At 39.8% G+C, this 26,692-nt stretch overlaps 1 protein-coding gene across 5 annotated transcripts in view; it reads right to left on the reverse strand.

Annotated features, from left to right (window-relative positions):
- Window positions 1-26,692, reverse strand: part of Add3 (adducin 3) — a 144,934-nt gene that overhangs the window by 61,753 nt on the left and 56,489 nt on the right. The window contains exon 1 of one of the 5 annotated variants that reach the window (XM_045141465.1): window positions 8,029-8,049. The exons of the other annotated variants lie outside the window; for them this stretch is intronic. The gene's annotated coding sequence lies outside the window, so the exon portion shown is untranslated. Of the gene's footprint in view, window positions 1-8,028; window positions 8,050-26,692 lie in introns of those variants that run through there. 5 annotated transcript variants of the gene reach the window in all.

A 26,692-nucleotide genomic window follows, 5' to 3' on the forward strand; every position in this document is an offset into this window, starting at 1 on the left:
CCTACCTCGAAAAAAAAAAAAAAAAAACAAACAAACAAACAAACAAACAAACGTATTCTTAGTGTAATGATCTAAGACCAAATACAAAAAATGTTATAAACATCCAAAACCCCAAAATTCTACTGATCCAATCAGTAAACATTCATGCAGATAGTAGGGAAAGGTTATAAAGAAAGAGAAAGCAGAGGTCTGAATCCTTCCTTAAAGGACATTCTATTTTAACCATGGAGACAACTATAAAAGGAAAAAGATAACTGACTTTAAAGTCAGTATGAGACAGCTTCGGGATGCATGATATGTGCTACGTATATTACATACACAATAGCTGAGGCCTGCTAACAAATTCTGGATCAAGACAGGACAGAGGATTTCAATGGCGATGTCAAGATCTGAATTTCTGCACATGTGAAGAGGCCTGACCAGATCATCTCTATGTTCCCATCAAGCTCACAAATTTTATTGTGCTTTGAACACCTGGTTATAGTAGTAACTTGCTATTAGCTGGCCGCCATTTGAATGAACTATGAAAAAGCAGAGCTTTGAAAAAGTTGTCAACCCTTAAAATATTACCAAATATGTATTTAAATGTAAATATTTCTCAGTATGATGGCTAATAAGAGGGTTTGCTATTTCAAAGGAAAACTTTATTTTGAGGCCTTTCTTCCTTTAATGCCACTGTGGTGGTTTGATTTGGGTGTCCCCCAGAAATTGATGTGTCCTGAATGCTAGGTCCCCAGCTAATGGTAATTTTGGAATTGAAGACTCCTGGAGGCATTATATTTGGGGGGCAGGCTTGTGGGTGTTATAGCCAGCTTCCTCTTGCCAGTGTTTGGCACACTCTTGTGCTACTCTTGTCCATCTGGAATTGGCCAGGAGGTGATGTCTACCCTCTGCTCCTGCCGTCGTCTTCCTCTGCCATCACAGAGCTTCCTCTAGAGTCTGTGGCAAAAATAAACCCTTTCCTCCAACAAGCTGCTCTTGGTTGTTTTCTGACAGCAACACGAAGCTGACCGAAATAACCAGTTCTGTGGTATGGTTGTCAAAATTCAAAGTAGGGGGCTGGAGAGATGGCTTAGCGGTTAAGCGCTTGCCTGTGAAGCCTAAGGACCCCGGTTCGAGGCTCGGTTCCCCAGGTCCCACGTTAGCCAGATGCACAAGGGGGCGCACGCATCTGGAGTTCGTTTACAGAGGCTGGAAGCCCTGGCGCACCCATTCCCTCTCTCTCCCTCTATCTGTCTTTCTCTCTGTGTCTGTCGCTCTCAAATAAATAAATAAATAAAATTTAAAAAAATTCAAAGTAGGCTCCTGAACATTTTTCATACCCAAAGATATGCTTGAAAAAGTTTCATTGATTCTTATCTCTCTTTGCATATAAAGTGAGAAGAGTGAGCCTGCAAAAGCACATCCATACTCCTTTAAAAAGAAAAAAGTGCTTTAACTGTCATGACTTTTATGTACAGCAGTTACTGATGGTCCAGCATATTATGAAGCCTGGTCAAAGCTTTTTTTTTTGAGTAATACTCAAAACAAAGCAAATATTGGCTTAGTTATGATACTTGTTGTTCTAGAAGTTAATAGCCCATTGTTCACTCTGGTTGTCTCAACAAGATAATACATTGAAAATCAGCATTTCCTGATAGGAAGTGAATTCCCACTGTGTGTCACAGGGCCCTAGCCAAACACTGGGTGGGCTCCAAAGGAGAAACAGCAAGTTCTTCTGGAAGTGCATGCCTGACCAGAGCACTGATGAGCCCGTTTTGGTTCCTTTTTCTCCTCTCTATTTTCTTTAAAATGGTTTTCTGTTTCAGTTCTAGCTAAGCTGTGATCTATTTGGTTCATTTTGTTTTTCCAGAATTGTTCTCCTAAAATGACTTCAAATGTTTTAGACAGAGTTCATTCAACATCCTGTAGACAGCAGCATCCTGTATATTTCTAACTGTGGAGAATTTCCTTCTTTGTACACGTCACAATGAAGTGATCAGGATATTCCCGCAGAACACAGGGAGATCATTGTCAAGCTTTAATTTAATGTAAACAATCATTTTAAAGGTACCGTACCTAACACACAATAACTGCAACAGGCTTTTACATTTTAGATACATCTTAGTAGGCAAAAATAGATGTTTAATTTATTGGTGCAAGTAGCACAACATTATTTCATGCAGAACTCAATTTAATAACAACCAGTACCTGGCAGATCCACATTCAGAAGTGTGCTCCCTCAGTAACTGACACTGCCCTAATAATATTAAAACCCTCCCCCCCCACCCTTTAAGAAGTCTCCATGTTTAAACTCTGAAAACATACTTCATTTTCATCTATTTTCACAAATTCATATTTAAAGAAGCTTCTTTAGCAAGTTTTACTGGCCAGTTGATATTAGAAAATTCCCAATAATAAAAGACACAGGAGGCAGGCATGGTAACACACACCTGCAATCCCAGCACTTTGGCAGACTGAGGTAGTGAGACCTGACTGATGGGGACAGAGAGGGAGAGAGAAGTGAAAGGAGGAAAGACAGGCAAAGAAAAAGGAGGACAGAGGGAGGGAAGGAGAGGAAGAAAGAATGGGAGAAAGACTTAGTCACTAATGTACTCTCAACATTTTTTTTTAAAGAGGCTTACCAGGTAGGGAAGAGCTTCTTTTTTAAAAAATTTTTATATTTTTATTTATTTATTTGGGAGTGACAGAGACACAGAGAGGAGAGTGGGCACACCAGGGCTTCCAGCCACTGCAAATGAACTCCAGACATGTGCGCCCCCTTGTGCATCTGGCTAATGTGGGTCCCAGGGAATCAAGCCTTGAACCGGGGCCCTTAGGCTTCACAGGCAAGCACTTAACCACTAAGCCATCTCTCCAGCCCACTCTCATCATTTAATACTAATAATGTTTGGTTTCTAGGACGTCAATACATTTTGCTAAACAGAACCATATGCCAAACCATTTATATGAAAACAGAATACCAGTTAATTATCTAATATTACTTAGATAATAAATAATCCTATGTTTTAAAGTATTCTTAAGGTACATCAAGCCTTCTGCCAAGAAGTTAGTGTAACCACACACAAATACACATCCATTCCCTAACCTTTGGGCCAAGAAAATGTCTTTTATCATTTGGCTGTGGTTACACAGATGAAGTTCTTATTCCATTTTGCTTTTAGAATAGCTCTCATTTGGAAGAATTATGAGATTAAACTATGAAACAAGCAAAGCTAACATGGTATGTATGAGGCAGCAAACATCCCTGCTCCTGTTACTTCATAACTGTGCAGGAGGAGGGCAGTGTACAGTCTACCTCCAGGCTGCTTCTTCAGCACCAAATCTGAAAACTGGTCACATCAGTGATGTTGATTTTAGCATTTCAGGAGAAAGGAGTAGGTGAATTAGAAGCTAAACTGGGAACGAATGTAAACAAAAAGCTGAGGCCAAACTTCAAAGCCCTAGATTAGTTCTCAATAGTTACTCATTGAAAATTATAAGGATCCCCTTTTTTTTAAAAAAAAAAATATTTTTTGTTCATTTTTTATTTATTTATTTGAGAGCGACAGACAGAGAGAAAGACAGATAGAGGGAGAGAGAGAGAATGGGCGCGCCAGGGCTTCCAGCCTCTGCAAACGAACTCCAAACGTGTGCGCCCCCTTGTGCATCTGGCTAACGTGGGACCTGGGGAACTGAGCCTCGAACCGGGATCCTTAGGCTTCACAGGCAAGCGCTTAACCACTAAGCCATCTCTCCAGCCCAGGATCCCATTTTTTAAGGTAGGTTCTCACTCTAGCCAAGGCTGATCTAAAATTCACTATGTATTCTCAGGCTGTCCTCGAACTCAGTGATCCTCCTACTTCAGCCTCCGGAGTGCTAGGATTAAGGGCATGCAGCACCACATCCAGCAAAAGGACTCATTTTAATAGCAAATATCACCTCATGATCTTTTTCCTCAAGAATTCAAGTTTGAGCAATGATGGATATATCTGTGGAATTTGTTTGCAGTAGCACCAGGCCCTGGCATGCATGTGCATGCATGTTCTCTCTCTCTCCTGCTTGCAAATAAATAGAATATTTTTTAAAAAAATAAAAACAGGACAGACATGGTGACATATCTTTAATCTCAGCACTTGGAAGACAGAAGTAGGTGAACTGCTGTGAGTTCAAGGTCACCCTAAGACTACATAGTGAATTCCTGGTCAGCCTGGGTTAGAGTGAGATCCTACCTCGAAAAACAAAAAAACAAAAATAAAAGGGGGGGGGGTATAAATTTTGTGTAATTTTGGGTTATATATCTTAAATCAATATTCCAACAAATATTAAAGTTGGAAGGAACAACAAAATTCATCTATCCCAATTTCTCATGTTATTTATTTATTTTGTGCCTGTATGTGGGTACCAGGTCCTCTTGCCACTGCAAACAAATGTCAATGTTTTCACCACTTTTTGTGGATGGCTTATGAATTGAATTTGGGTTTTGCAATCAGGCACTGAGTCATTTTCCTAGCCTCCTAAATCTCTCATTATAGATGATGAAACTGAGAATCAACTAGATTAAATGACCTGACCATAGTCCCATAATCTCACACTCAAGTTACCTAAGTTTGAATTCAATATTCTTTTACTGTTGTGCTAAAAAATTATTCCTCTGTGGAGGCTAGGATGGTGAAACCTCTCCTCAATGCCCTAATCAAGTGAGAGGTGGTGAGGGGTTCTCTACTTCTACACAACACTAGCATCCTTTGTTACAGCCCCTGGCTTCTGTCCTATAATGGTGGTAAAGGAAAAGTTAGAGGGGGCAAGTATATCTGATAAAAGTGATTCCCAAAGGGAATCAACTTGAAATAATACAGATATCAATAAAAATGACCAATTCATAACAAATCTGTCCATACACTAACATAGCATACAATACTACACATTCTTTTTAAAAGTTATATAATGGAGGCTGGAGTGATGGCTTAACAGATAAGGTGCTTGCCTGCCTGCAAAGCCTAAGACCCAGGTTTGATTCCCCAGAACCCATGTAAGCCAGATGTACAATGTGGCACATGCATCTAGAGTTTGTCTGTAGTGGCTAGAGGCCCTGCAGTACCCATTCTTTCTCTGTCTCTCTGTGCCCCTCTCTCTCAAATAAATAAATCCTCTTTAAAAATAAATAAATAAAAATTTTAGAAGTTCATATAATATAATGTGCAGTTTATTTTATAAGTACACAAGTATATACAATTATATATACACATAAACTGTTACTCATTGATGTTTTCTGGAAAAACAGAAATTCCTCTTTGGGTTTATAAAGGTTGAGAGGAGTAGAATGGGAAAGAAAGTAGCTTGTCATAATTCTTTTATATTGTTTCACCTTTTTGCCATATGCATTTTCTTTTTTAAAATTTATTTTTAGTTTTATTTATTTATTAGAGAAAGAGAGAAGGAGGGAGGGACAGAAAGAGAGAGAGGGAGAGAATGGGCATGTCAGGGCCTCTAGCCACTGCAAATGAACTTCAGACGCATGTGCCACCTCGTATATCTGGCTTATGTGGGGCCCAGAGAATCAAACCTGGGTCCTTAGGCTTCAAAGGTAAGTGCCTTAGCTGCTAAGCCATCTCCCCTGCCTTGCATTTTCTTTTTAAAAATGTTTTATATTGAACAATAGTCTAATTCATGTAAAAGCATTCAAGCTATGCAATGACAAAAGTACACTGAAGCAAAGCAGCAACTACAAAGACCTGGAGTACAGCTTTCTGGACAGAAAGATACAGGAGTTTATCAACAGCAAGCTGACATTTGACATCTACTCTATGTGACCCACTATTCTCATTCTTAGACATGACTTTCTAACATTTCTCACATCACAGAATAGGTACTAGATACACCAACAAGGTGTAGGTATAGGGGCTGGAGAGATGGCTTAGTGGTTAAGGTACTTGCCTGTAAAGCCTGAGGACCAGGTTTAGTTCCCCATATCCCACATAAGCCAGATACACAAGGTGGCACATGCATTGGGAGTTCATTTGCGGTAGCTAGAGGCCTTGGGGCAACCATTCTCTATCTCTCTCAAATAAGTAAGTACGGATAAAATTTTTAAAAGTTAACTTTTTTAAAAAGGTGGAGGTAACAGCATAAAGAAGGTAAAATTCTTAAAGCATACAGAAGCAAATGAGCTGGGGAGCAATTGTATAGGACTTGAAAAAATTTCACTCCATTCTTTTTATATTATGTAATTCTTGTAAGGAAAGAATACTGTAAGAAATGTCAACTAATGGGCTGAAGAGATGGCTTAGTAGCTAAGGCACTTGCCTACAAAGCCTAAGGACCTATGTTCAATGCTCCAGATCCCACATAAGCCAGCACAAAGGTGAGGCAAGTACAAGGTCACACATGCCCACTAGGTAGCGCAAGTGCCTGAAGTTCAGTTACAGTGGCTGAGGCTCTGGCATGCCAATTCTCTCTCTCTCTCTAAAACAAAAAAAAAAAGAAAAAAAAATAAATTTTAGAGATTAAATGGTACAGAAGGTCTTGATGTAAAATACACTGAAAAGAAGTCTAAAAGCCTTGCCCATCACTGCGCAGCTAATAACTCTTAGGGCAGTTACACCCATTCCGTGCAAGCATATTTAGTACATGAGCTGCCTTGAGGTGAATGACTATACTGCTCAGAGAGGATGGCCTCAAAACTTCGACCTGGACATTTATTTTTCTGGTAAGGGTTAGCCAGACTTACTAATATACTAAAAAGTAAATTTCTAAAAACTCTTGGCAGATACACTTTACTTAAAGTAATGCTTAGTATTTCTATGTCATAATAACAATTTGGGGTTAAGTTATAAGCATTTTTTTCTCAATTTTAACACACTGTCATTTAAGGTTTTTGGAATAAGCATGTGTTTTTACAAAGAGATTAAGGTATTCTAATCTGGAAAATATCTTAGAGGGCTAACCAAATTCCCAACTTTACAGATGGAGAAAGTGAGCCCCAAGTGAAGCAGTCTCTTGGTTACCAGTTGGCGCTTCCTTCTGTGCCACCAGGCTTCACTTGATTTCACTTTCTTGGGAGTTTACAAGGCCACCGAGTCACAGCCAATTTACAAGGAGGAAGCTAAAGCAAGGGGATGCCAGGAAGTCCAAAAAGGATGATACAATGTTAGCAGTGCAAGAGTAACAGATAACTGCCATTTTCAACATTCAGTTATGATTTCAATGGGGGCAGGCTGCTGAACTTGATTACACTGAATGCACATAACTATCCCAAGAGTGCAGAATGAACAAGTAGCACAGCAGAATACAGATATTACAAATCAATCTTTCTCAACATGCCCACTTCATGCATAAGAATACTTCATAGGCATTTCAAATCTAGCTATAAACAAAACCCTCTGATATGTGAGGAGGGGTGGAATCACACTCCATTGTAAAGAACAAAACTTCTGAACACGAACCTAACTGAGCAGTAATTCTCCTACAGTTCAACTTACCATTCACGTCACAAATTCTAGAGAACACAGAGGCATGGAACTACAGGAACTGCCCGGGCATGGAACAGAACTTTGGGCTGCAGCCTGCCCTGACTGCCGACAAATAGCCAACAGAGACAGGACAAAGCATCATTATGACAGAAATAAAGGCTCTTTAGATACTGCCTTGTTTTAATTCAATGAACCCACTCTTACACACAAAGTTCATGCCACGATGTCTCGAAATGCAGTATTACCAGATTATGCCATAAAGAGCCTAATAAATTCAGTACAAAACCATACTTCAGATGTTTTTATGTTAAATAATTAGCACATTTGGGAGACTACTAGTATTTCCCTTTTTATTTTTTAAATCAGGCAATGCCACCCATGAAACAATTAAAAACAAGAATGAATTGTTTAAGAAATGAAAAGCAGACAATGAACTAAAAGAAAATAATTAGTTGAATAACAATCCACAGGTTACTTCCAAAGAATGTTACAGAGGGCAGCACAAAATTAACCACCTATCTTATCTTCCCTCTGGGCTGGGAGCTATCAGCATTACAATAGACAATCCATTACTTACAAAATTTGAAGCGGTTGCACATTTCTTAAACCGATTTTCATGTGGCAAAATTCTGATGCAATGCTGCCCTAAAAATGAACTTTGTTTTAAACAGCAAGATATCCACACTCGCTGTGGTTAGAGCAAGGGTGGAGCCCACTCTGGGGGAAACAACACACCCAGACAGATTTCAGTGAGAGCAAACTGCACATTAATACTGCCACAACATTTTCCAGGGCTTCAGGGCCTAAATTAATTGGTCAATTCTCCTCAAAGGAATAGGAGAAAAGTTCATGTTTGTGGATCAGCTTTCCTGCCTTACAAGTACACTACAGGCTCAATTCTTTTCTCAGAAGAAAGGAGAGACAGAATGCCAGATAGGTCACGCAGCTCAACCAACATAACGTTAGGTGGAAGTGAACTACTCTAAAGGAAGCCCAACCATGCCAACTTCTAAGTTTAGCAACAGCCGCTTTTACATATCTCAAGGTGTCAGAAACATGTTCACTCTAGAACACGACATGCCTTGTTGAACATGGACACAACTTTCCCTCCTCATCAATGCCCTATTTTTTTTTTCTTAGCAATATGGAAATAATAAAGGCATTTTATTACCAGTTAGCACGAGTTGCCTTCAAAAATAAAAATAAGGAATGTGATTTATGAACTTGCTTTGGTAGGACATCAAAATGTGCACATGAAAAGATGATTTGATAAAGATTAGTAATATGCCCACCGTACTTTTAAAATTTTTATAATCATCTATTGTCAGATGATTTTATAAGAATTTTAGTTTTTAAACATTTTTCTATGACTTTTTCCAAACAAGTTACTCTACAGGATACATAAGTACTTGTAAAATCTTTGCGTCTAAAATAATTTGTCAGTATTAAATCTATTATTAAACATTTGATAACTGTTTAAAGTGATTTTAACAAATAATACTTTCCTTGTATGCATATTTAAAACAACATTACTTTGCACTGAATAATGCAATAAAAAATAAGTTTCGCTGGTTAAAAAAATCCAAGCATGTTAAAAAAAGAAGCTTTATAATTATTCACACAGAATTTAAAATAAACAATGGAAAGGTTTTGAAAGACCAGGAAAACATTTTGTAGGGATGCATGTTGTCACATTACCCCCAACAATTGCTACTGTCTTACTGAAGAAGAAATTGCTCTGTAATATTGGACATTTTAATATTGCGTGAGATGGCCTACAACAACCTCTTTCAGAATCCTATGAAGCGGGTACTAATTGAGCTAGACTTTGCTCAATTATGAGACCAACTTTTGCCATATCAAAATTACCCATTCACCGGGAGTAGTGGCACAAGCCTTTAATCATAGCACTTGGGAGGCAAAGGTAGGAGGGTTGCTATGAGTTCGAGTCCACCCTGAGACTACAGAGCGAATTCCAGGTCAGCCTGGGCTAAAGTGAGACCCTACCTTGAAAAACAAAACAAAACAAAATTACCCATTCCAAAATACCCCTTTCTTCATGTGACCGCTTTATTTTTCCAACCATCTATGTAATTACAAGTCACCTGCTGCCACCCTTCACTCTTCCTCATTTCAGCTTCACACTGTAACTCAAAGGTACCAGTAGGTATTTATTACAACCTCATTGTGATACTTTTGGATTTGTACTGCTGGAAATGCCTGTTTTCAAGTCCAACTTCACTTTCACAGCTGCAAAGGAAATGACAAGAGAAGAAAAACACAGCCAATATATATCAGCAATTAACTCCATCCACAACTGCCCAGCTGTTTGTGCATGGAAGAATCCGTCTGTTTCCTTTTGGGGCTTTCACCACTGAAAACCGATACTGCACATTCAGGGACACAAGCTGCTTGTAACATGTCAGGAATGTGCACAAGATCACAAGAGTAGAAGAGACAAAATGAAATCCAGATTCAGTTTTCTTGGGATTTGCCAGTATTATTTCATAGCTTTAAAAGCTCATAAAAACACCACAATCACAGAGAGAAAAATAACACTAAAAATTCTCTCTTCTCAGTATCACCCTTAATACAGAGGGAAATCTGCAAATGACATCAGACTTGGGATCAAGAATACTCACTGATTTACTGGCATAGGCAAGGTGTGACATTCTTAGGAATCTACATGCCCCCATAATGTTAAATACAGCCAATAACTTTTTGACTACACAGCTGCTTGTCCAATGTGTAGGGAGTCCACTAAAAACCTTCTACATGTGAAAGCTATCGGGAAGTAGTACTTGCACCACAATCATGCAGTAAAGCCAGTTTTTCTTGGTTGGTTCAGACATTATTTGGCATATGTATACACCTGCCTATTACAAAGATGCATGCATGTTTACAGATCCAATCTTCTAAGGTAACCTTCAAGCAGACAAATTTCTCCTTTCTTTTCTCCAGTGTTGTGGATTTTTAAAAAAAAAATTTTTTTTGTTCATTTTTATTTATTTATTTGAGAGTGACAGAGACAGAAAGAGGCAGATAGAGGCAGATAGAGAGAGAGAGAGAGAGAGAGAGAGAGAGAATGAGAATGGGCGCGCCAGGGCTTCCTGCCACTGCAAACGAACTCCAGACGCGTGCGCCCCCTTGTACATCTGGCTAACGTGGGACCTGGGGAACCGAGCCTCGAACCGGGGTCCTTAGGCTTCACAGGCAAGCACTTAACCACTAAGCCATCTCTCCAGCCCCAGTGTTGTGGATTTTATGTGAAAATAGTCTGAGTACCCAAAGGCTTAATAATGACAGTGTAGAATCATGTAACTCAACAGGTATTCTATCCCTTTTCTCTTTACCCTCCAACCCAATTTTATTTTATTTTATTTTTTTTAATTTTTATTTATTTATTTATTTGAGAGCGACAGACACAGAGAGAAAGACAGATAGAGGGAGAGAGAGAGGGAACGGGCGCGCCAGGGCTTCCAGCCTCTGCAAACGAACTCCAGACGCGTGCGCCCCCTTGTGCATCTGGCTAACGTGGGACCTGGGGAACCGAGCCTCTAACCAGGGTCCTTAGGCTTCACAGGCAAGCGCTTAACCGCTAAGCCATCTCTCCAGCCCCCAATTTTATTTTAAATATTCTTTCATTTAAATCTTGTAAGCTACCGTTTTATTTCAGTGTGTAAAATGACTTCCATTTTCAGTACATAAAACATCTATGATTAGTTACTATTATGAAGTTAGAGAATGAGAAAGAAGGTTTTTTTTTTCTTTTTAATTTTTTTTTAATTTGTATTTATTTGAGAGCGACAGACACAGAGAGAAAGACAGATAGAGGGAGAGAGAGAGAGAATGGGCGCGCCAGGGCTTCCAGCCTCTGCAAACGAACTCCAGACGCGTGCGCCCCCTTGTGCATCTGGCTAATGTGGGACCTGGGGAACCGAGCCTCGAACCGGGGTCCTTAGGCTTCACAGGCAAGCGCTTAACCGCTAAGCCATCTCTCCAGCCTAAGGTTTTTTTTTCAAACAAAATAATGCAAAACATATTTAGTGGTTTTTTTTTTTTAATTTTGCTTTGTTTTTCAAGATAGTTTCTCACTGTAGCTCAGGCTAACCTGGAATTCACTATGTAGTCTCAAGGTGGCCTCAAAATCATAGCAATCCTCCTATCTTAGCTTCCCGAGTGCTGAGATTAAAGGTATGCGCCACTAAGCCTAGAACAGTTAGTGTTTTTAAAAATCAAATAGGATGATAGTTATTTCCATAATTGAATTGTTCTTCCCCTTTTGCCCACCAATTAATGTCAGCTGCACAACATTCATGTACTTCTAAAGCCTATAACGTTCTCAAACATAATGTCTACGGGGCAGTCATTCTAATGACGAGAACACAAGCTGTCTATTCCCAATATAAATGAGATACTCCTTTACTCTTCTGAAGGAAGATGCTGTTAAGTGCCAGAACCGAGTATAAGTGAAGTTATTGCAACAAAAGTTCTCTGAAGCCTCAATATCTGAAGCTTGATTTGTTAAACAAATGCACTTTAAATATGTGGAAGACTGAAAATAGAACACACCAAAAAGGAGCTTTGTCCTTTCCAATAAAGGTCATCCAATCAAGGATATATGGGGAAGGAGGAGAATTTAATCTTTGGTTGATGTGACATTAGTTCTAAAGTATGGTGTAACCATTAGTGACTGTGCAGCCACTGGGATGAGCTTTGCTTGGCAGGCTTCAACTCTGTGGGACATTTGGTCTGGCTTGAAATATCTAAGGGCAGGAACTTCCCCACCTACAAGACCAGCTAAGAAAAAGACAGAGGTCTGTCTAAGCAGTTTTAATCTTAAATTTATGACGGTCTAAGGCCCAGGTAGCACTAACAAAGTACCTTCAAAGAAGCCACTGAAATGAAATTTAAGTGACTTTCTCCAAATGGCTTATTATAAATAATATTTATATGCTTATAATTTATATATACAGCAAATTTGAAGGCATTTTATTTAATTGATTTTTTTGTTCATTTTTATTTATTTGAGAATGACAGAGAAAGAGGCAGATAGAGAGAAAGAGAGAGAATGGGCGTGCCAGGGTTTCCAGCCACTGCAAATGAACTCCAGATGCATGCGTCCCCTTGTGCATCTGGCTAATGTGGGTCCTGGAGAATTGAGCCTCAAACCAGGATCCTTAGGCTTCACAGGCAAGCACTTAACCGCTAAGCCATCTCTCCAGCCCTGAAGGCATTTGATGATACCATATAAAAAACTTCTAGGTTTTGCATTAGGAATACATTTTACCCACTTTGCCACAATATTTCTTCTACCTATCCTTCTGTTAATCTATTAAGTTGTTTGTAGTGCATGTTAACATAAATTATAGACATCAGTACATATCCCTCAAAAAACTTCAGCATGTTTGTCACTAACAAGTTTAATTAATTTTTTTGTTTATTTATTTATTTGAGAGCCACAGACAGACAGAGAGAAATAGAGGCAGAGGCAGAGGCAGAGGCAGAGGCAGAGGCAGAGGCAGAGGCAGAGGCAGAGGCGAGGCGAGGCGAGGCGAGGCGAGGCGAGGCGAGGCGAGGCGAGGCGAGGCGAGGCGAGGCGAGGAGAGGAGAGGAGAGGAGAGGAGAGAAATAGAGGCAGAGGGAGGGGAGGGAAGAGGAGAGGAGAGAAGGGGCGCTCCAGGGCCTCCAGCCACTGCAAACAACCTCCAGATGTGTAAGCTACCTTGTGCACCTGGCTTATGTGGGTCCTGGGGAATTAAGCCTTGAACTGAGGTCCTTAGACTTCATAGGCAAGCGCTTAACTGCTAAGCCATCTCTCCAGCCCCAACAAATTTAATTTTGTTCTTAGTATAACATTTGCATATAGATCAAAGCAAAAATCTGTATGGACCTGGGTGGTTCAAATTCCTATAGAGACCATCATTACCTTGTGTCCCTCACCCCAGTTTCCCTCACATCTCCTCCCAGGTTGTTGCCACTCTACTGCTGGAGAAGCAACCACCTTTGAATAACTAGGCCTCTGTACCCTTTGCATTAGAATGTTCTGTATCAGGGGGTTGGGAGATGGCTCATGACTTAAAGGCACTGTTTACAAACCCTGCTGGCCTGGGTTTAATTCCCCAGAAACCACATAAGGCCAGATGCAAAGTGGTACGTGCATATGTGATCCCAACACCAGTGACAATGTGAGGCAGAGCCAGGAGAATGTGAAGGCCCGGACTCACATTCCTCTGCATTCTGGCAGCTTGCAGGTCTGCAGCGGTACACAGGGACTTCAGAGGTGTTCTCTGATCTCCACCTGCATGTGCGGCACACGCATTCCCAACACACAAATCAACATGATCTTTAAAGGAGGATATTTTGTATCACATAACTTGCATTTGGTCACAAAGAATGACAACTGGCAGACATGAACCAGATGGGAGGACCTCAGAAGAGATCATAAAGCTAAAGGAAAGTACATATCCATGTACTTACATTACTCAAAATCTTAGGTGAAGGGAGCAACACTGAGAAGCTTCTGGCTACCTGTCCTAGTCAGCCAACTAGCGAGTTGTTCATTGGCCTACTCCTAGTCCAGAGCTCTTAGGCGGTAGCTCTATGTTTCATGTTACAACAAAAGCAGCAGAAGCTGCTACAGACAACCCAGATCTTCCATTTACTGTCTGAGACTTAACTGCAAAATAAGAGAAATATCAAGGCGCTTGCCTGCAAAGCCTAAGGATCCAGGTTCGATTCCCCAGTACCCACATAAAGGATGGCACATGCGTCAGGAGTTCATTTGCAACAGCAGAAGGCCCTGGTATACCCATTCTCTATTTGCCTCTTTGTCTCTCTCAAATAAATAAATAAAACAAAAATATTTTAAAAGAGAACATTTGTAAAGTGCCTGGTATATAGTAAGGGATCAAAGGAAGGAAACACAGAGAACAGAGGGAAACTTGGCAGTTTGAGGCATAACTAAAAAATTAGCATATTCTAGCTGTTGGTGTGGACCTTTAGTCCCAGCACTCAGGAGACAGAGGCTGGAGGATTGCTGTGACTCTGAAGCCAGCTGAGACTACACAGTGAGTCAGCCTGGACCAGAACGTGACCCCATCTTGAGAAAAAAAAAAAAAAAAATACTGCTTTCTTCAATGTTGTGTTACTCCACGTCTGCATTTTGGAAATGGAAAAAAAACCACAGCAAATAAAGTCGAGTCCTGCCCCAGCACAGTGACTGAGCTACATCCCAGCTCTTCTTTTGCTATTTGGCTTGAAGTAAGGTCTTGCTAACTTACCCAAGGTGGTCATAAACTTATTCTGTGGCCTAAGTAAGAAGGCCTTGAGCTTATGATCCTCCTGCTTTAGTCTCTTGAGCAGCTGGGATTACAGGCCTGCCTGGCTAGAACCCTTTATTCACGATTAAAGCAGGCAGTAATGTAACTGTAATGGGGGCAGGGGGTTGGTGGCTACTATTCCTTTTTTGCTTTGTTTGTTTTCATAACTGAACTTGTGTGAGGAGGGAAACAGATTAGATTGTGTGGTAGCTAGCTATAATTTAAATACTTATACTCTTGTCTGTATAAAAAGCTCTTTCTGCCAACTTGCTGTTACTTCTCTTCACCAAGTCAGAATTCAGGGCCTAGCACAGGTGGTGGCTCATCCTGCAATCCCAGTATGTGGGAGGCTGAGGTAGGAGGACTGCTGTGAGTGTGAGGCCTGAGTTACGAGTGAATTCCAGATCAGCCTGGGCTAGAGTGACACCCTATCTCAAAAACAACCAAACAAAGGCTGGAGAGATGGCTTAGTGGTTAAGCACTTGCCAGTGAAGCCTAAGGACCCCAGTTCGAGGCTCAATTCCCTAGGACCCACATTAGCCAGATGCACAAGGGGGTGCATGCGTCTGGAGTTCGTTTGCAGTGGCTGGAAGCCCTGGTACACCCATTCTCTCTCTCCCTACCTCTCCCTCTATCTATCTGCCTCTTTGTCTCTCTGCCTGTCATTCTCAAAAAAATAAATAAAAATAAACAAATATTTAAAAAAGCAACCAAACAAAAAATAATTCAGGGCCTTGTTAAAATATAACCCATTTTACTGGCCTACCAAGAGCAACCTTAAAGCCCTTTCATCTGTGTTTCCATAGTGTTTTGTCTAAATAATTACATTTCATAATGACTAGCTGCTTTGTGGGCACTTCAAATCAGTCAGTAGCATTTCCCACTGCCTAGGCTAGTGGAACACGTATAAATGCCTACTGAATGATGGTAACTGAATCCCTATTACCCAGACATGTCCTGATGCCTATTCACACTTGTTAGTTCATGGGCACACGTGGTCAGCAACTTCAAGGTAGCTCCTGAGGACCTAGCACAGACTCTGATCAAGAGGTGAAAATACCAGGGATGGTATTTGATGTCCTTTGCCTCCTTAATGGTTGGTAGATGGTTATTTGCTAAAAGAGGTAATCCAGAGTTGAAAATGAAATTACAGAAAAGGCAAGGATGGGGAATAAGTGAAAGATGGTTAATGTTCAAAATAGTTTTCTTCTATATCAACAGAAGGTCACACTGTAGCCTACAGTGATTGTCACACTAGGCCTATCAAGACAGATATTTAGTTATCATGACTTGTAAAGGCTGGTGACTATATTGTACTATATCTTCAAGGCTGCCAACCCTGAGGTGAAATGATATACCATGGCTTTGGCTCTACCAGGGCATAACACTTTTTAAAACAACACACTTTATTAACCCCTTCATAGATGGAAACAAAGACTGCATAGAAGAGGAGTACCAAGAGGAGTCAATATACATGTACTGCTGCAGATCCCTATGGGCGAGGGCTGGGAGACTGCTCAATGAATGACTGCTTGCCATGCCAATACGAGCACTCAGTTCAGAACCCCAGCACCAGGTGAAGTCGGACACTGTGGTAAGCATTTTTAATCACAGCCACGCTTACGGATAAAATGGAAGGTGGAGATACGAGAATCAGCTGGATGCTTAGGTGGCCAGCTAGTCTAGTGAAAAAGTAGCAATGAACAATTGGAGATCTGCCTTGTAGGAGGTAGAAAGTGAGAAGTGACACCCAAAAGTTGTCCTCTGACCTCCATTTTTGCTCGGTGGCACATATGCGCGCGCGCACACACACACACACACACACACACACACACACAGTCATTACCTATACGTGGTACAGAACTGTAATCCCAGATACACTGGAGGCTGAGGCAAAAAATGCTCTAAATTCTAGTACTAAGTTACAGAGTGAGTTCAAAGCCAACCTGAGCAACTTAGTATGTCTCAAAGTCTCAAAGTAAAATGAGAGCTAGGATATAGATCCATGCTAGAGAGCTCACCTACCATGTATGAAGCCCTACATTCACTCCTCCATACACAAAATGAATAATGAATGAATGAAATGAATACAATAAAATGCCTACAGGGGGCAGGGCTGTAGCTCAGTGGAAGAACACCTGCCTAGACTTTTCTACGCCCTGGGCTTGACTCTCAGTACCTCAAAGCAACAAAGTAAAATACTCTGTAATTATTAATAATATCAGTCTTGCTTGTTTTTGATCTAGAGTCTTACCCTGAATCCCAGGCTGACACAGACATCTCTATGTAGCCCAAGTTGGCCTTGAATTCTCAATCCTCCTGCCTCATTCTCCCAAGTATTGGGATAACTGGCTTTAGTCACCACACCAAGCTCATAGTATCAACTTTCTGAAAGAGTTTAATAGCAGAGGAAAAAACAAGTAAAAACAAAATGTAATATAGCCGTAACATATGAAACAGTTACGATAGCATTTTTGTCATTATTGCTACTTTTAACTTTTTACTCAAGCATGACACTTATTTTTAGTTGTGCTAACACAATGATAGTTAATATCCAACGTGGCCGGTTAGCTCAGTTAGTTACAGTATAGTGCTAATGAGTTAATGTCCAATACACTCTTTGTTGTGGTTTGAATGCAAGATGGCCCTCCCTCCCCACCATAGCTCATGTGTTAGAATACTTGATCCTGCGCTAGTGATTCTGTTTTCTAGGAGTAGTAGTCACTGAGGGGTAGGCCTTGCTTGAGGTTTTACAGCCTGGCCTCACTACTTGTCTCTCTTTGCTTCCTTCTTGCCAGTGTGATGCCACTTCCCATAGCAGCCCTACCATGCCTTCCCCACAACGACGAAATTTCCCCTTGAAACTATTAAACCCTTTTTTCCTCCACTAAGTTGCTTCTGGACAGGTCTTTTGGCCCAGCAATGAGGAATTAACCACTGCAAGATTGTTGGCAGTTAGCACAAAACTTATCAGGAGTGCTTTTGAACTTACCCATCGCACATGCTGAAATCCCCTACCTTTGCAGTTTCTCATTAAAAATATTACTTCTACTTCCATCCACTCAATGGGCATGGAACACAGGACTTTCATATTGCTTTTTTTTATGATATAAAATCTTTTTAGTCAGAAAAAAAAATCTTATGCTTCAAATACTTTGCCCAGAAAAGGCCATATCTCTTCTTAAAAAAAAAATCTTGGGCATTGTGTCACTGACAGTGTTCCTAACAGCCTCCTCTAGAAGCAACTTCAAGCACAGCTTCAAGCACTGCTTTAAGATGGTGGTGGTGATGCTGATTCATTACGGGGCTATAGGGCGACTAGTGATCCCAGCTGGAGATCAGCTCTACACTTGAACTGTGTGTTTGTAAGAGCCACATGTCATCCTCTAAAACTAACATTTTTAAGAGTCTTTGGATACTATAATACACTATTCCCAAGAGAGAACAAGAAAGTGGTTTAAATACTTCCCTCCCATCTCCATCCCTATTTCTCAACACTTGCACAGCTCTGCCCGTCTTCAAAGTAGTTTCTCTAGGTGTTTGTTCATTCTTTTTTGGCAGATCTGTCAGCTACTCAGGCAAATTAGTAGCATGATAGAATGTTTAATTAAAACAAAATGAAAATTAGTGTGTAAATATCTCTTCTTTGCATTCTACCCCAAGTATTATTAAAGTTACATAGTATCAACCTGTTTTATGCTAAGTTTATGCTGTACTAATCACATAATCTTCTGAATGCTGTTTTAAATTTGTTTTTAAATTCTAACTTGGTAAATCAGTAAAATATTTCTCTAATTTCTGTTTAAACTCACTTATTCTACAAACAATCATTCATTTCATATTTGTTATGTATAAACAGCAGCTGATCAGACAGTATGGTGGAAAGAAATGAGAGAGTGCTCCTGACCATAAAATACTAACAACTTAGTAAGCTAGGTGAGGGAAGAAAGGAAAGATAACTTCTTAAAAAATTATTGTACAGTGTGTTTTGTACTATCACGCACATGGTACAGACTCAGAGAGAACAGCTTTGTTCTACAAGGCACAAATGGTATGTGAGAAGAGGGGAAAGGCATGCAAAGACAATAAACTTCTTAATAAGCTTATATTTTAACATACAACTTTACTTTAAATAAAAGTTTGAAATACTGCAACTGATATAAAAGAAGTAAACCTTGTCCCTGGTTAACAGACAGTGGTTTGCATAATTGAGGCTGTAAGACCTGCGCTCTATTACAACTACACTGCTGTCGTGCGCTTCACCTCTCACTCATCTTTTGACTTGCACGCTAAGAAAAGAAACTCAAGCCATTTATAACCTTTCTTAATCTGAGCTAACAAATGACTTAGAAATAATTAAGACCAATTATCTTGAAAGCCAGTCAAACTGTACTCTGCCACAAGAGCATCATGGAGAGAGGCACAGGAATGTTCCGGGTTAATACCAAGGTCAGTAAACAAAGGTACATTCCGTGTGGCAGAAGTACAGCCATACTCTATGGCTTGAAATTCTTAAAGGCATCAAGTATTGATTTATCAGGAGTTGGGAAGAAAAAGACAACTGGTCCCAGAGTTGTCTTACAAGGCACGTAGATGATAAATTTATGTGGATTCAAACAAGCGCAAAGGTAGGCTGAGAATGTAGTTCAATGGTGGAATACCTGCCTGGTATGGGTGAGGCCCCTCAGTTTTTGTCTCAACTCTGGAAAGAAAAAAGGGCTATAGTGATGAAAAAGACAATTGTGAAAAGGACATCAAATTGCTGGGACCAGACCACTCACTTTAGTCAAGTTACCATTGATATGAAAAATTCCCAAGGTTTATGTTTACACATAAGTATACACAAGTCTCCTGATGATCATTTATAGCATAGCTCATCCTGGTAGAAAAGAATGTACTTCAGCAAAATTAAGATAGATTTATATTATGTGAATTCTTTGAAGATTGCCTGTCAAGTTCTTCTCAGTAGTAATTTCTCCTGAATGTAATCATAACATCCTGGGATATAACAAAATTTGGGGAACAAACAGCTTACATAAAGTAAAAGCCACCTGTGATTTATATTAATGAATTTACACCTATAATACCTAAGCTCTGACAAGGGGGAAAAGTAACTTGCAGTTTTGAATGTTCATACTGAGAAGCTTAATCCTGAAGCAGGAATTCCTCAATGAAACATGTATGTTTGGACAGTATCTAAAACCCAAAAATATGCTCACAAAAGAACTACTTCTGTGACTTAGAGCAGGAAAAATGAAGATAAATCATAAGGAACCCAGGGTGGCATGAGATTAAGAGACCAATCAACCATGGCCAGGCATACTCACAAGGACCAGTGTCACTTATTTCAAGGGGGTAGAACACTAAACAAGTGAACAATTTTGGTTTTGTTTAACAAAGGTTGCATAATCATACAAATTAGGGAAGAAGGGCTGTTTTCCAACATAGAAAAAAGTTGAGATACAACAAATGCCTTTCACTTTAAATATATTTTAGAAGAGAAAAATGAGTCATTGAAATATAATGAAAATCAAAGCAAAATAATTTTGCACAAAAAGTATTTCAGGAAGGCAATATACACACTTTAGAGATGAAAATGAAGAAACAAACTCTGAAGAAGAGTAATATAAACTCTACTTAAGTTCAGAGCATTAGCCATTATCTCATTATAATGCTGTGGATCATGTCAACACTCAACCAAGACCTGTATAAATTATGATGACAAAAATCTGGGGTTGTCTACATCAGTACAAATGTTTTTTGCTTTGATTTTAAATTTGGCAGCTTATAGAAACAATTTTGAATGGTGAGGTTTTTAAAACTTGCTTTAAGATAACAAGACCTGCCTCTGGTGGGTATTTTCCAAGTTTCCAAGTAATTAATCTGAAACAGCTCTTGACTCCTGTAAAACTGATTCCTGCAGGTCCAATATAATACATGACATAGTACTTAACTAAAAAGGGGAGGGATAAGGAGAAAGAAGGCTCAATTAGTAACTTTGGTGTGACTTTTAAGCTTTAAGTTCAATGGCAAAGGACCTTAGTACATTTGAGGCTATGGATTTGACCCCAAGAACACACACACCCCACTACCATCACCACCACGACCATCACCCAATAGGGCAACAAATAAAGTTGTGAATAGGAAGCAATATTATACACACACACACACACACACACATACACACCTACGTTTTTCAAGGTAGGGTCTCACTCTAGCCCAGGCTGACTTGAAATTCACTATGTAGCCTCAGGGTGGCCTTGAACTCACATCGATCCTCCTACCTCTGCCTCCCAAGTGCTAGGATTAAAGGCATGCACCACCACGCCCAGCTAATATTACTATTTTTTTTTATTAATCCCATGGCTAGAAGCTACAAGAAGGATTTCAGAAAGGCCTTTTGTGAGAAACAAACTACTTTCTTCAATTTCATGATTGTTAATTATTACCTCTGCTACAATCTCAGAAAGAGAAGTTAATAAAAGTGAACAATTCTGGTTCAATTTAACTAAAAGGTTGCAGAATACTGAAGGAGGGATTTTACGCTTTTGGTGAGGCATTTCTTATGGATGATTTACTACATTACTCAAATCTGCTCACCCTTATTCTAAACACTAGTCAGTATCTGTCTATAAAATTGGGAAAGGGACAGTAGATTCAATAAGTGCTTGCTTTTTCCATGACACAAAAGCCAAGATGTACCTGATAAACCAGAAAATAGTCATTTACCAAGACTGGTGCTTTTACCATAGTCAGAATAGAAAAGCCAGATCTTGTGTTAACACTCTGGATTACTGGCTTAAAAACAATAAACATATCTAAGGCTCACAAAAGGAATCTACTAAACACATAAACTTCCAATGTGAAGTTATGACAATACTTTTTTTTGGTGCCGCTGGAGATGGAATCCAAACAAGTACCCTGCTGAGCTACATGCCCAGTGCTGAAAATATCTTACTTCAGCAATTTCCCCAAATCCCAGGCACTTAATGAGACCTCATAAACAGCTTAAAATTTACAAGGGGGCTAGAGAGATGGCTTAGCAGTTAAGACACTTGCCTGTGAACCTTAAGGACCCAGGCTTGATTCCCCAGTATCCACATAAGCCAGATGCGCAAGGTGGCACATGGGTCTGGAGTTTGTTTGCAATGGCTAGAGGCCCTGGCAACCCCATTCTTCTCTTTCTTCATGTGTGTCTTCCTCCCTCTCTCTCTTTCTCTCTCTCAAATAAATAAATAAACAAATTTACTAGAGAATTTCTTTTAAAGTTACATTCTAACCTAGGCTGACCTGAAACTCACTCTGTAGTTCCAAACTGATCTTGAACTCACAGCAATCCTCCTACCTGTGCTTCTCGAGATCTGGGATTAAAGGTGTGTGCCACCACACCCAGCTACAAGAAAATTTCTGAATCACAGTCATAACCAATAATCCCAAACCATGTTCTTTCTAAAAGCAGAGAACTTATATATGTATGAATATGTCATAATAAAACCCATTCTTTTGTATGCCATTTTTAAAACTATTACAAAAATCTAAAAAGATTAAAAAAACCACCTCATGAAAGCCAGAATTTTGAAGGGTTATATTCCTAGATACACAAAATACTGATGCAAGAAGATCACAAATTCCAAGTCAGCCTGAGCTACATAATGAGTCCCTGTCTCAAAACAAAATGACACAGGCCTGGAGAGATTGCTTAGTGGCTAAGGCGCTTGCTTATAAACCTGACTGACGGCCCAGATTAGAATTCCCAGAACCCATGTAAAGCCAGATGCACAAGGAAGTAGCACATGTGTCTGAGGTTCATGTGCAGTGGCAAGAGGCCCTGGAGCACCCATTCTCTCTCTCCCTGCTTGCAAATAATAAATAAGATTTTTAAAAAGCAGGTGGATAAATATGTAATCTATCCACTAACATGAATTTTTTTAAGAAAGAAAAAATGGAACCAAGGGTAGTGCACATTAGCAAGCCCATTGAGGCAGCTTAGGTAAAAAGATGGTAAATTCAAGGCCAGCTTTGGCCATAATGACAAGATTCTATCAAAACAACAACAAAAACCACACTCAAACCCAAAATAAAAATAGAATGCCTTATCTGAGGCCCCTCCTCCACAATGCTAAATGGAAAAAGAAAATCTCTCCTAAGAATCAGTAACAGTAGTTTTACTTAAAAGAATCTGAACTTTACATTTGGAATTTACACACCAGATGGTCCAGAAAAATCTTAGCCAAGAGAGGAACATGATGTTGTCATAGGCTAGTGGCAATCTGATACACCTGGCAAAAAGGAACCAGACTCCTAGCTGGCATGATGACACATGCCATTAATCCCAGCACTCGGGAGGTTTAGGTAGGAGGATGCAGTGAGTTTGAGGCCAGCCTAGGACTACAGAGTGAGTTCTAGGTCAGCCTAGGCTACAGTGAGACCACATCTTTAAAAAAAAAAAATCCAAATTCCTGGTCCCTGCTGCAGCTCAGAGAGAGAACACTTGCCTGGCATGTATGAGTGCCTGGTATGACATGCTTTTCCAAGAGCTACAGTGAAATAATTGTACAGTATGTAAAATGAGCATCGTAGCGCTGTAAAAAGAAACAGAGTAGGGAGAGGCCATAGTCAAGGAGCTCATGGCTGCAAAGAGTTTAGTTACCCAGGGTCAGATTCCCTACAAGAAACAGACAATTACATTTGCAGTAGACTTCAAAAGAAAGAGTAAGACAAATATTTCTGAACTGCTGGGCGAAGGTAGCTGCCAGCCTAGAATGATATGTCTAATACAACTATCTGTCACTACCTGTCAAGAGTATTACATAAACTCACTAAAGTAATTTAAAGAATGAATTCTAAGAAGAAAAGAATTAAAACAGCAAGAGTTGAGATGGAAGAAAGAAAGATAAATATATTGGTAAAAGGTGAAAGAGTTACAAGACCTAAAGAGAATTCAGAATATTATATTGGTAAGCATATATTTTTAAAAAATACTACGTAAAACAGCAGTAAGCCAGGAATGAGGGTTTATGTATATAATTCCAAGACTTAGGAGGCTGAGGCAGGAGGATGGCTGAAGTTCGAGGCCTACCTGGTTACAAGGTGACTTCCAGACCAGCATGGGCTACATACAGAGTGAGGCCCTGTTGTTGTTGTTTTTTAATACTTTATTTATTTACAAGGAGAGAGAGAGAGAGAGAGGGAGGGAGGGTGGGGGAATATGAATGGGTACACTGTGGCCTCTAACCACTGCAAATGAACTCCAGCTCAAGCACCAATTTGTACATCTGGCTTTCCATGAATACTAGGGAATTAAACCCAGTCGTTAGGAATTATAAGCAAGCATCTTATAACTGCTAAGCCATCTCTTCAGCTGGAGCCCCTGTTTTAAACCAACCATCTAACCAGCCCATAACAGCAACAACTAGGGGGTTAAAAAGAAGGTGAACAGAAATTGTGGTCAATCAGGTAACAGAGGATGAGAATGGAGGGTAAGAGTTTATGTGGAGTATCAGGAATTCAACCTCTTACAAGTCAGTTTGTCAACAGCACAAGCACTCTAAGAACTGTCTGGCATTATCTTAAAAGTTAGACACACACATGCCTTATAAAACAGCCACTCTTCTCTTAGAACATATCTAAAGAGGGGAGTTCGTTTGTAGCGGCTGGAGGCCCTGGTACGCTTGCGCGCGCGCGCGCTCTCTCTCTTTCTTGCTCTCAAATAAATAAATAAATAAAATATTTAGAAACATACCAAGAGCTGCACATATATGAACTCTAAGGATCATATGTTCACAGTAGGTCTGGAGAGATGACTTAGTGGTTAAGGCACTGGCCTGCAAAGCCAAAGGACCCACGTTTGATTCCCCAGGACCCACATAAGCCAGTCACAAAAGGTGGTGCAGGTGCAGGCATCTGGAGTTTGTTTGCAGTGGCTGGAGGCCCTGCCACACCCATTTTCCCTCCCTCCCTCCCTTCCTCCCTCCCTTTCTCTCTCTGACTCAAAGAAAAAAATATTTAAAAATGTTCACAGGTTTTTTTTGAGGCAGGATTTCCCTTTGTAGCACAGGGTAGCCTTGAACTCATGTCAAACCTCTGACCTCAGCATCCTGAGTACTAGAACTAAAGGTGTGCACCACCACTCCAGGCAGAAATTTTTAAATTTTGCGGTAGAGTCTCACTGTGCAGCTCAGGCTGGCCTTAAAACTCATGATCCTCCTGCCTCAGTCTCTTGTAGTGATTTGAGACAGCTGGCAAAAAGGAGCCATTACAGAAAAGCACACTACATCTGGCTAAAATTATTTTTAATAGTTTATTTATTATTTATTTGTAAGAGAGATAGATAATATGAATGAAAATGTGGGTATGCCAGGGCCTCTTGCTACTGCCAATGAATTCCAGACATATGTGCCACTTGTGTCTGGCTTTACATGGGTACGCAGAATTGAACCCAGGGCCATCTTTAAGCATGCATCTTTAACTGCTTAGCCATTTCTCCATCCCTAGAATTATTTTAACAGCTCCAAACTGGAAACATTCTGACCATCAGGAAACTGAATGAATTATGTTATGTTCATAAAGCAGAATACATAAAACAATGAGAATAAAATACTGTTACCTTTAACAATGTAGAAGAACCTTGCAGAAAAGAAGCCAGCTACTAAAGAGTAGTAGATAGTCAATGATCCAAACTGTATAAATTCAACATCACTGCATAATATTAAATGTCAAAATTATGTCACCTTGTTGGGGGAAATAGCTCAAGCAGTAGCACATCAAGGATGTTCCTGGTGTTCTTTTTTTTCTATAATTTTATTTTCAAGCAGAGAGAAAGAGAGGGGTGAGAGAGAGAATGGGCACAACAGGGCCTCTAGCTGCTGCAAATGAATCCCAGATGCACGTGCCACTTTATGCATCTTGCTTTAAGTGGGTACCGGGGAATCAAACCAGGGGTTGTTAGGCTTTGCAGACAAGTGCTGAGCCATCTCTACAGGCCTAGTGCTGTTTCTTGATCTAGGCACATGCTGTTCACATTGTAAATACTGATCAGACTATACTATAATCCCTGCACTTTTCTAGATATATGTGTGTGTGTGTGTGTGTGTGTGTGTATATATACATATATATTTATATATTTATTTATTTATTTATTTAAGTTAATGTGAATGTTTATCTGAAAAATTAAAATAAAGAAAATCCTGTCTTATTCCTATAGCAGGAACTTATAACTGGATGCCATCTTTTTCTGTTGATTAGTTTAGCTCTTCAGAGACACTGTTAAATCTTTCTCATGAAAAACAGACCATTTGTATAATCCAAGCTCTTAAAAAAATTTTAAGTACAAGCATATGTATAATAATATCTATGTATGATGTGTATGTATGGTACATACATGTGTGTGCAGATATGCATGCCTTGTGTACATATGTGCAAAAAATAAATCAGGTGTCCATGACTGAGCAATATGTGTTTCCTTGAGTAAAGTCTCTCACTGAACCCAGAGCTGTTGTTTTTGGTTAGACTGGCTAACTAGCAAGTCCCAGGAATTCTCCCAGGAAATCTCTGCTCTCTACAGGGTTACCAGCACGTATGGGCACAACTGACCTTTTTTTTTTTTTAATTTGGGATTGAACTCAAGCCCTGCTATGCTCTCATGCTTAAGCAGCAAACACTTTTACCTAGTGAGTCATCTTCTCATCCCCATGGCTCTTATAAGAAATAATGTAAGTCTTTTACATAAACTGTGTATTTCCTACATAAAGAAAAACAAATAACTGAGACACATAATTTAATTACTCTGTACAAAGGCATAATTAAGAGCTTCTTAGAGAATTTAGGTCTCAAATCATTCTGCTACATACTTTGTTTCTGTACACCAACTACACAGTGAATGAACTGAAATGTACAGTGTAGCTTAAATTATCTCAATGC

Source organism: Jaculus jaculus, chromosome 1, assembly GCF_020740685.1.
Source record: "Jaculus jaculus isolate mJacJac1 chromosome 1, mJacJac1.mat.Y.cur, whole genome shotgun sequence".
NCBI lineage: Eukaryota > Metazoa > Chordata > Mammalia > Rodentia > Dipodidae > Jaculus > Jaculus jaculus.